Consider the following 12264-nt stretch of genomic DNA (forward strand, 5'->3'; position numbering starts at 1 on the left):
GTTGTCACATCACTCTCTTTATTTTTTTGCATATATTTTCATAAAAAATCAAAAAATTACTAAAATAGTATGTTCTCAAATGAGACTTAAATAAAGACAAGCAAGTCTTTCATGGACTAAATATGTTAGAATAAAATATTTTAGAAACTTAATAGATCCAATAATAGTTTTTGAATTAATTAGAAATTGATTTATATATTTTAAAAATTTAGTAAACTCAATCGATAATTTATGATTAAGTTTTGTCAATAGTTCATAAATAAAAGAGAAGTAAACCCTAAAGAATTTGTTTAGGTGGATAAGATTATGTTTAGATGTTGTATTTGTGAATTTTATTTCATATCTTATTTTTTTTAATTCAAAATATATAAAATAAAGAAAAACTTAAAATAATTGAATATGAGCTTTAACCCATATTTTATTAAAGGAAAAATTACACTAACGGCTGGTGGTGTTTGGCAAAAATATAGTGAGTTTTAAAATTTTGTTATAATTATATTTAGCTTCTGTAAAGTTTAATCTACACAATATTTAGCCTCTTTTTTATTATTATTATTAGTAATTGATTAGTTATATGAATATAGAAATGACATTATCACCAGTTCTTTTATATTAAAATACATATTTTTTCTTGACTATCCTCATATTTTCATAGTATTTACACTAGTTGATCACTTTAGCTTAACTAAAAGAAAAGTTAGTGTAATTATGTGAGTGTTTGGAAAGTTATTATTTTAGTTTTTAGCTATTTTAGTAGATTAAAATTTTTGTGTTTGGAAAGATAATTGATTTATTTTGTGGTTAGATGTGATGTTTATAAGAGAAAAAGTGAAATGATTATAAGTTTAATATGACATTTTGTCTTATTAACTATTTTAGCCTAATTTATTTTTTTTTATAAATTTTAACTTAAAAAGGCTAAAAACATTGTTTTCAAGTCTCATAAGAGGTCAATGTAATTTAGCCTTTATTGAAAGATCAACTTGTATCCGGGGGACTAGACTGGTGCAATTTGGGTTTATGTGTGAGAATTAAAATAATATTAATTCAGAAAAAAGAATACCTCCTGCCATGATATTCAAGTTTTTTAATCTTGTTCTTGAATGGTCAAATTTTAAATGTATAAACAAAACCCACTCACTGAACACTTTTACATAACCATATGGGAAAAGTGGAAGGAACAGAGTTTCAAACCTATTTTATTCACAAAACAACGTCTGTATTTGATGGCTATCATATGAATGTATATAGATAGGTTTGGACCCATATCCAAGTGTAACTTCTTATAACTTCCCACTATCAGGGAAGTTGTAAGGTCCCATGAAACTACCATATGGGATAATGAACAGACGTCAGTTACCCATTAACTATTAAACTAATTAAATATATGTAATATAAATAAATAAAGAAAACAAACATGTGGCATATGGGCCACTTTATGCATATTCTTACATTCTCCCACTTGGCACATATAACACACGTTGTCGACTGTCGAGTAACTAACAAACTGATTATGGCCATTAAAGAAAAATACCTAAACCTTAGAGTTATAATACATGAATCATTGCGGTTATACTTTATCAATTAAGTATTTCCTTCCATGTATTACGTTGTATCACACTCTCAACTTTATATGGTGTCATTCTTTATGAATAACTTCTAATAAGTTATTCTGGGTCCAATGATTTCTATAGATCAATAGTCCTAATGGACTGCATAGCATCACAAATACTTTAGGTGCACAAAATGATACTTTTCACTAATAATAATCAAAATGTCATGACAAAACAAAATAAAACAACAACTAGAAAAATTATTGAGCTAACCAATCAATCCCATGCCCTCAACGTGTTTTGAAAACACCTTTACAGAAAGACCTTTGGTCATGGGATCTGCAACCATCATATCGGTACTAATATGCTCAATGCTGACTTCTTGCTTTTTATCACGGTCTAGAGCAGCAAGATACTTTATGTCAATATGCTTGCTTCGGTTACCACTTTTGTTGTTGTTAGAGAAGAAAACCGCAGCCGAATTATCACAGTAAACCTTTAATGGCCTAGAAATTGAATCCACAATTCGAAGCCATGTGATAAAATTCCTTAACCAAATAGCTTGTGAGGTTGCTTCAAAGTATGCTATAAACTCTGCTTCTATTGTTGACGATGCAATTATCATCTCTTTAGCGCTCTTCCATGAAACAGCACCGCCTGCTAGCAGATAGACATATCCTAAAGTGGATTTTCTAGAATCTTGACAACCCGCAAAATCCGAGTCTGAATATCCAACCACCTCAAGACAGACAACTTGTTTGTAAGTAAGCATTTAGTCCTTGGTTCCCTTTAAGTACCTTATGATTTTCTTTGTAGCCTGCAAATGTTCCATTCCTGGATTACTTTGGTACCTTCCAAGCATTCCAACTACAAATACAATGTCAGGTCGTGTACAAACTAGAGCATGCATTAAACTGCCTACGGCAGACGCATAGGGAATGCTAACCATTTGTTCATTTTCCAAATCATTTTTCGGACATTGATTTAAACTGAATTTGTCACCCTTTAAAATGGGCAATGCATTAGGAGTGCAATCACTCATCTTGAATTTCTCTAAAACTCTTTCAATGTAAGCTTTATAAGAAAGTCCTAATGTCTTTTTAGACCTATCTCTGTGAATCTCTATGCCAATGACATAAGAAGCTTCACCCATATCCTTCATTTCAAAATTTTGGGAAAGAAATTGTTTGGTATCATGCAACAATCCCAAATCATTAGATGTAAGTAAAATGTCATCCACATATAGAACTAGAAAAATGTATTTGCTCCCACTAACCTTAAGGTATATACAGTTGTCCACAATATTCTCCGTAAAACCATATGAAGTAATAATATTGTGGAACTTTAAATACCATTGTCAGGAAGCTTGTTTTAGTCCATATATGGATTTCTTGAGCTCGCAAACTAAGTGACTATCTTTATCAGAACAAAAACCTTCAGGTTGGTTCATGTATACTTCTTCCTCAAGATCCCCATTTAAAAATGTCGTTTTTACATCCATTTGATGTAGCTCTAAATGAAAATGAGTTACTAATGCCATGATAATTCGAAATGAATCCTTCTTAGAAATCGGAGAAAATGTATTATGATAATCGATGCCTTCTCTTTGAATAAAACCCTTGGCTACAAGTCTGGCCTTATATCGTTTGACATTACCATTTGAGTCTTTCTTGGTCTTATAAACCCATTTACAGCCAACAACTTTAACTCCTTTACGCAACTCGACAATTTGCCAAACTTGATTCTTAGCCATAGATGCCAACTCTTCCGTCATGGCATCATACCATAATTTAGAATAGGGGTGCAACTCGGGCGGGTTCGGTCGGGTTGGGGGTCTGCCCAAGCCCGACCCGAATTGTATTTGGCACTGCCCAAGCCCGCCCAAGCCCGACCATGAACCCGAACATTGTTGCCCAAGCCCGGCCCAAGCTTTGTATTTTGAACTCGGGTTGCCCGAATTGCCCGAGTTCAGAAACCTGTAGGTAGATCTAAGGGTAGACATAAAAGATGCTAATCTAATGGTAGAAAACTAACTAAAAAAAAATAAAAAATAAAAATTAAGACTAACTCTTTTACTTAATAGAAGACTAACCAAAAAAAATAAATAAATAAATAAAAATTAAGATTAACTCTTTTACTTAATTTATATATATTACATAATTTATTAAATTATATATATATTATATATTATATATTATATAATTTATATAATATATTAAATTGAATTCGGGTTCGGGTTCGGGTTCGGGTTGCTCGGGTTGGCATTGGTTCTGCCCAAGCCCGGCCCGAATTGTAATTCGGGCATCAAAAATCTGCCCAAGCTCGTCCAGATTACAAGATATAGTTGCCCAAGCCCTAAAAAAACTCGGGCTGGGCTCGGGTTGCTCGGGTTGAGCCCGCCCGAGTTGCACCCCTAATTTAGAATCATCCCTATTCATGGTAGTGGAAAATGAAATAGGATCATCTTTAGGTCCGATGTCAAAATCAGACTCCATTGAGTATACAAAATAATCACCAGAAATTGCTGACTTTCTAGCTCGTGAGGATCTCCTTAATTCTGTAGTCTCAATTGGGACTTGAGCTACAGGCTCTATGTTGACTTGTTCCTCTTGTGGTGGAAGTTCTTGAATTTGTTGATTTTCAAGACTATCGGGTTGATTATCTTGAAAGACAACCAATTCACCTATATTCATGGGTGTTGTATTCGGATCCCGTGATTCCTTCCACTCTATCTTTCGAGGGTAACTCCCACTAGGGTCAACTTTCTCAATAAACTTAGCATTTCTGGCTTCAACAATTCTAAGTGAATTTGAAGGACAATAAAATCTGTAACCCTTGGAGTTTTCTGCATAGCCTATGAAAAAATCACTAACTATTTTGGGGTCCAATTTCTTTAAATGTGGGTTATACACGCTCACTTCAACTGGACAACCCCAAACATGTAAGTGTCTTAAACTTGGTTTCCAGCATTTCCATAACTCAAACGGTGTTTTGGAAACAACCTTGGATGGAACCCTGTTTAAGATATACACAGCGGTTTTCAAAGCTTCACGCCATAAATTTATAGACACATTAGAATAACTAAGCATGCTCCTTACCATGTCCATAAGTGTTCGGTTCCTTCTTTCAGCAACACCATTTTGTTGTGGTGTGCCAAGCATTGAATATTGTGCAATACTACCTTCTTCCTTAAGGAACTTAGCAAATGGACTTGGTAATTGTCCCAATTCTGTGTACCTCCCATAATATTCTCCACCCTTGTCTGACCTCACAATTTTAATTTTCTTTTCTGTTTGTTTCTCTACCTCTGCTTTATAAACTTTAAAGGCATCAAGTGCCTCGGCCTTATCAAACAAGAGGTAGAGATACATGTATCGTGTGAAGTCATCAATAAATAAGATAAAATATCTCTGACTATTTAGACAAGGTGGAGTAAATGGTCCACAAATATCAGTGTGTATGATTTCAAGAATTTCCTCACTCCTTTTGGCACCTTTACTGGTCTTGTTGGTCTACTTTCCCTTTATGCAATCCACACAAATACCAAATTTGGTAGAATCAAGAGTCGGAAGGACTTCATCATTAACCAACCTCTTTATTCTCTCAATGGAGATATGTCCCAATCTTTTATGCCAAAGAATAGAGAAGGACTCATCAACAATATTATGCTTAATGCCAATATCACCACGCAAGGTTAAAAGATTTTGTTCAAAAACAGGATCCAGATTTAATTTGTACAAACCATTAATTAAAGTACCAAATCCTACAGAAACAGAGTCTTTAAACAAACTAAAATTTGCACCAACAAACTGAAATTCAAATCCAAACGGTACTAGTCTAGAAACAGAAATTAAGTTTTTTGAAAAAGATGGAATGTAAAATGCGTTTTCAAGATTGCAACAAAGCCATTTTTTAAAACAAGTCTGAAAGTTCCAACAGCTTCGACGTGCGAACGCATCCCATTGCCCGAATAGATGCCTTGTTCACTTCCCGTTGGTTTCCTTAGACTGACGAAGCCCTGCATGGTATTAGCAATGTGAATTGTAGAACCCGAATAAATCCACCAATCATATTGATGAGTATTAACAAAATTAGATTCATAACACACAAGAGATATTAGATTACCTTTCTTCTCAAGCCATTTCTTATACTTGGGACAGTCTTTCATCATGTGGCCCTTTTTCTTGCAGAAAAAGCATGCATTCTTATTGCCATGATTTTTAAATGGCAATTTACCAAGCTTCTTCTATTTCTGATCACCTTTGCCCTTTTTCCATTGCCCTCCTTTATGTGTTGCTAAATGAGCACTTTCCACTTTTTCATGCTTCAATCTCTCTGTAGACACCCTATTTTTGACCGCTCTTAAGACTTGGGCACCACTGATGGTTTACTTGGTGGTGAAAGTTGTGCAAGGCAAAGATTCAATTTCTTCGGCAAGGAGAGAGTCAAATCTCAACTTCATACCCCTTTTTTGACCAAAACAATCTTGATCAAAAGATTTTAGACCTGAAACCCTCTCTTTCAAAATGTTTCAAAAATAAAGTTCCTACGATGTTCCGACGCTCGCATTTCGTTAAATGTTGCGCTTTCCAGTAAACCGAGCAAGGATAAAGTGGAAATGAATGAAAGAGAGATGAAATCTTTGAAAAATCTTTCAAAACACTTTGTTTAGGGGTTTGGAGTTGAAGAAAAGAGGAAAGGAGAGAAGAAAACTAGTTTGGGAGAAGTTCGGCATGAATCCAGGAAGGATTGAAACTAAGCGGCTTCACCAAAATAGGCATAACTTTTTTCACAGCTGGAATTTTGCCGCACGGCTGCCACCATTGGAAAACTTACTTCCAGGGCTTCAATTTGGACACAAGAATGACCTAAAAAGGAGTCCAGATGAAGGAATTATGGCCATTTAAAGGTGGACTTGGAGGCAGAATTTTCCTGCCGACCAGAAAAACTAGCTGGCCGACCAGAAAAGTGGCTGGCCGACCACTTTCTCCTAAAAAAGTGGTTGGCTGACCAGAAAAGTAGCTAGCCGACCAGTTAAAGTAGCCGGCCGATCACTTTAACTGGTCGGCGGCCTTCCTGCATATTCTACAGGTATTGTAGATGCCAGTTGTACCAGCTGGAGGGCACAGACTGTATCCTCCATACACGTGTATGGAGGGATTTATCCAAGCTTCTAGCTTCTCCAAGAAGCTTTGGCTTTGGTTTTTCTATAAGAGAGAGCCTCCCTCTCCATTCCAGAAGTTCTGAAATTTGCTAAGAGTGATAGATACATCTCCCTCTCTATATTCTTCTCTCATTCTATATTTTGTGCCTTAAAGAGTGTTATTCCTTCACTTTTGCACTACAACTCCTAGCCACACACCACCATATTTGAGCTGAGATCCTTGGAGGTGGTTTTTGGGTCATAAGAGTTGGTTTTGGGCTGGAGGAATTGATGTTGTTGCAGTGTTTCAAGGGTAACCTTTTTTCTCCTCTTTAAGCTTTGTTTTTTTGGTTACTCTCCTGGCCATATTTGCATGCTGATTTGAGCTTAACTTTCTACTAGAAAAAGTTCTATTTTTCAGTCCTTGTGATGTTTGTTTAAGGTCATTTTTGCATTGGGGGTGGTCCACCCCCTCTTAGGCCTTGTTAGGCCTTGTTTTGAGCCATTCCTTTTGGCTCTTGTTCTAGCCTTTGCATGACCTTTCTACCACTGAAATCTAGAGGGTTTTCAATGGTGGAAAGGTGGTTTTGGGGTTCCAAATAGGAGAGGGTCATCCTCTCTCCTTGTATTTTGAATGCTTGCTTTATTTGCCTCATGTTTGAGCATGTTTGTTAAGCTTGTGTTGGCTTGTTCTTAGCATGCATTTGGGGTTATTTCAGCATGCCTCAGATCTGTTTTGACTTGGTTTGGTCATTCCATGCATGCCCAATACACTTGTAGTATAAATCACACTAACTAGCTTTGTATGCTTCATGAAATAGCATGTCATTCTAGCCTCTTTTGTGTCCATTTCAGTAAGTTTTTTGTGATGTTTTGCCATGTCATACCTCTGTTAAGGTTTGGTTTGGTTAGCCTTTGCATGCTACATACACTTGTAGTGTAATTCCATGAATTAGCCTAATGTGTGCCATGCTTTAGACTATCTTTCTAGCATGCTTTTGGCTTAACTCTAAGAAGCTTTTGTTCATATTTTAGCATGCTCTAGCTCTGATTTGTGTTGTTTTGGTCATGCCATGCTTTGTATAGCTATAGCGCATTCTAGCTTGTTAGCTTTGTGCATCAAGTCCACTAGTATGCATTGCTTGGCCTATTTGAATGATTTGGCATCATTTCATATGTGATTTCAGTCCATTTTTCATGCCCATGCACTTGCATTTTTTTACTCATTCAATGCGTTGGAGGGTTTGCCCCTTTATGCCTTAACATGAGCCATTGTGTATGCCTTCATGCCATAGCTTGCGAGCCATCAATTCAGTGTGTTTTTGGGGTTATTATGCCATGACATAACTATGATTTTTGTTGGTTAAGTCATCCCATGCTTGGTCTTAATAGGTGTAGTGTAACCCACCTTATTTGCGTTGTATTCATCTTGTCTTATGCCTTTCATGCTAGCATATTTTGGTTTCCTTCTATGCATGTTTTAGACTTATTTTGACATGTTCTAAGGCTTTTTTGGGTTGCCTTTATCACATGCTTCATGTTTTGCATAGTTGTAGTGCAAACGCCCATCCTAGCTTCATGCTTTAAGGACCTTTGCATGCTATAATTGTGTTGTTTGAGTGATTCGGCATCATTCTTTACCTTATTTCAGAGCTTAGAGTGTTGTTACACTCCCATGTTTATAGCTTCTGGAGCACTCTTGAGAGTTGTGCTTTTGGGCTTACTCGATAGGCAAATGCATATGCATGCGTGCCTTGCATTTTGTGCCTTTGTTTTGGTGTTATGGCCACTGATTTGGGCATGACTGAGGTCAGTCCATTTTGGTTTAAGTCCATCAAGCATTGTGTATGCCATGTGGTTCGTTGCGTTATGTATGCCATGTCCATTTGCAATGTGTATGCTAGTTGTTGTTCATATTGTTGCATGCTTGTGTTGCCTTGCATTGAGTATGTATGCATTAGCATTGTGCATGCCATTAGCCTTGTTAGGTTGTTCATGTTGCATTGCATATTTGCATGCTTAAGTTGCATTGCATATTTGCATGTTGTTGCGTGCATTGTGTTTGGATTGGGTGTTAGTCCAAACACGGGAAATGAGGGACGTTTCATACTTGAAGTGATGAAACGTGCCTCAATTCTTGGTCGCCGACACTCTTGACTATACATGATACAGTTTTAGGCCTTATGTGTTTACTTGTGCATTCATTTTCATATCGAATTGTGCAACTTCGCCTCTCGGCCATCATGCATCGAGATGCGTGATTGGTGGCCCAAGGGTCAAGAACCACACTCCCTTGAGCTTATGTAATGATAAGGAGGGTGGTTGTGCACACATATCTTGCAAATAAATTGCCATGCTCTTTCTTACTCTCTGTTGCAGCAAACTGGTCGGCCGACCAGATAAAGTGGCTGGCCGACCACTTTTTCTGGTTTTTCAGCACAAAAAGTGGTCGGTAGGTGGTCTCCAATGCCAACAACTGGTCGGCAACCCTCCCACAGGTTCCCAAGGTGGAGTTTAAGCCTTCTGGAGCTTGGTGCAAACTTCTGAGAACAATTGCAAACAGAGGCAAGTTGGGCATCGCGATGGATTTCCGAGCGAAGCGGTTCGAGCATGCATGCACCCCTCGTCATGAGGCCATTTCAGTTGTAATAACCCTGACCCGTAATTAGCTACTAATCAATGATTAAAGATGCTAATTGAGTGGATCAAAGGAATTATGGGATTAATATGTAAATTGCATGATATTTGGCCTTCTATCTGTTACTTATAGAAATATCTGTTTAGAATTCCACTTTAATATGTAAATTGAAAGTCTTATCGGCATCCGAAACTGAAATTAACTACACCGATGTGTTATTTGGAATTTTTAGAACCATATGACAAATTTTATTAAAAATTGATTCAGTTTGATTCGTTAAGTTGCGTTTGGCAAGCCTTATGTTCTAATTAATGTGTTTTAGCACTATAAGCTTATGTATGAGCCTTAACTCATTTTTGAGCTCATTTCTTTCATCTCCCTTAGTGCACAAATCTAGTGAAACATTTTAGAGAGAGAGGGAGCACAATTCTAGAGAGAGAAAAGAAGAGATTGAAGGTTTTGTGTTGAATTGATCATGGATTGTGCTAGAACAAGAGTAATTCAAGACTCTAGGTAAGATTACAACCTCTAGATTATTTAACTAAGTCATTTAACATCAAATTTCTTCAAGAACATGAGTTTGAATGTGTATATTGAGCTTAGAATAAGGATTTGAGTTGTAATTCATGCATGCATGTACATTTTCTCACAAATTGAGCATGAACTCCAAGAATTCTCTCATGCATGTTTGAAATTCATCTTCATTTGGGGAAATCATCAAGTTTCTAGTTGTTTTGTGGTGTTTGATCATGTTTTGAGAAGTTTGATACAAGAAAAATTCATACATGTTGCGTTCATGAACATTCATCATGTTTTAAGTTGAAATTGGGAACTTTTGGCAAACCCTTGGGCCATGATTTTATGAAATGATCCTAAATTCTTCATGGTTTACAAGTTTACTATGTTATCTCAAGTTTTGGGACCCAAGAGATATGTTTTGAAGGTTGGAATTTGAGTTTTGAGCTTGAAGGTGCAATCTGGAAATTTCAGAATTTGCATCTACGCTCGAGCGTGGGAGTTCACGCTCGAGCGACCAATCTGAGTGCGTGCACTCCGCTCGAGCGACCAAAAGTCTGCTTGAGCGTGAATTGCAAGCTCCCAGAAGTTTCATGTCTTTTACAGATCACTCGAGCGAAAGAATGTGCACTCGAGCGACCATTCACATTTTGCATGTCCGCTCGAGCGAGGAAAGCTACGCTCGAGCGTGGACCTTATTTTCAGAAAATTTGACTAAGTGTTCCAAGGCATGTTTTGGTATCCTTATTGTATCTTAGGCATTCCTAAGCCTTAATTAAGCCATAGTAATGAGGTTATGGATTAAAAACACACTAAGAAAAGAATGTACTAAGTTCCGAGACTGCAAGTGTGTGTGTTTTAGGCAATGTGATAAGAAAGAATAAGAACCAATGTAATGAAAGCTAAGCCTTAATGGGCACTTGAATGTGTAATGATAAGACATGCTTGTGTTATATATTTTGTGATTGTAGGTCAAGACTCGAGGATTGATTGACCGCTTACTAGAACCAATGTGAGTAATGTCATTGTAAAGATACGTTCATATGAATTACGTTCCAAATCTAATATGATAAGTTCTTATTTCTGAAATGATATCTGTTTTCGTGAACGAATATTCCAAGTTTGAAATCTATTATGGCATCCATAGATAGTCCCAAGTCATGGGGGACGGCATGAAAATGTAGGTCCATGACATATAAGTTTACGAGATCTCGTTAGCCACTTCATTGTGGTGATACGTGTTTAATCGGTATCCGGTACTGATTACTCTAGTTGGAAGACGTTCTGTGATGTGTTCCATGGGATGTACCATTATTATGTTCTGATATGAGAATGATTATGCTCTGGTCTGTTTTCTGCTTATGATATATTCGGATTTCGTTCACTAACCCCTTTACCTTAATGTTATTCATTGGGCTTTAGCTCATTGTGTGTATATATATGTATAGGTGAGCATTTTGGAGCCCGAGCCTAAAGGCTTTTGTTTGGATCTGTGTTCTGTTGTCAGCCAATCATTGTGCCTCACGTGGAGGTTCCCGAAGTGTCTTGTGTTTAAGTTCTGTGGTTTCTGTTTATTTAAGACTTGATTTGATGTCGTTGGTTGTACTTAAAAGACTGTAATGTGTGTGGGTATAATGTATGGTGACTTTTGATTATGTATATAAAGTTTTTTTTAAATATTCTGTTTCATATAAGTCAGCACAGCTCATTGGACAACTATATTTATGTATTAGCTTCCACTAGCCCCTTAATTTTGTTAATCTGTTCAGAGGCCTTCGGTAATCCAAGGATTACTGGCCGGTTACGATGCTAAACCTATAGGGGCGGGTTTGGGTCGTGACATCAGTACTTTTGTTAGTTTAGAATGCATATTTGTTTCATTTTGGGTTGTGTAATAATTAATTAGCTAGAGTAGTTAGTTAATTAATCGGTTCTGTATTATTTATTCGGACCCTGCGTCGAGAGGGCAAATGTTGTAAATAAGTGTGCGTGTGTGTGATGCATGTCTTCCAACCCCCATTTCTTTCTCCCTTTTATTTACCAGCTTTCGATGGTTTGTCTTAGGGCACGTTTCAATTAACATCCTTATACTCGCATGTTTGCATTCATTTATCTGTACTGCATGCACCGGGCTCAGCGCATCATACTAACTGCATTGTATTTCAATTCCAAGTTGAATACATGTTATCTGTAGCATCTCATATGCCATCTTAGAATAGCCGAGCCTATTTCTAGTTACATTTTGTATGTGTTACATTAGTCATCTTAGCATGAACTAGGATCATGCATTGATTACTAACTAGTTTCTGTTTTGGCTTGGAGTACTCGGTGAGTGTTTATGCTTTAGCATCCTTGCATGTGTGTGAGTGACTGCCATGAAAGCATGCTTACCATGAGGCTAACTGCTTACGTGA

This window comes from Camellia sinensis, chromosome 9 (genome assembly GCF_055761805.1).
Source record: "Camellia sinensis isolate YWXY chromosome 9, ASM5576180v1, whole genome shotgun sequence".
In the NCBI taxonomy this organism is placed as follows: domain Eukaryota; kingdom Viridiplantae; phylum Streptophyta; class Magnoliopsida; order Ericales; family Theaceae; genus Camellia; species Camellia sinensis.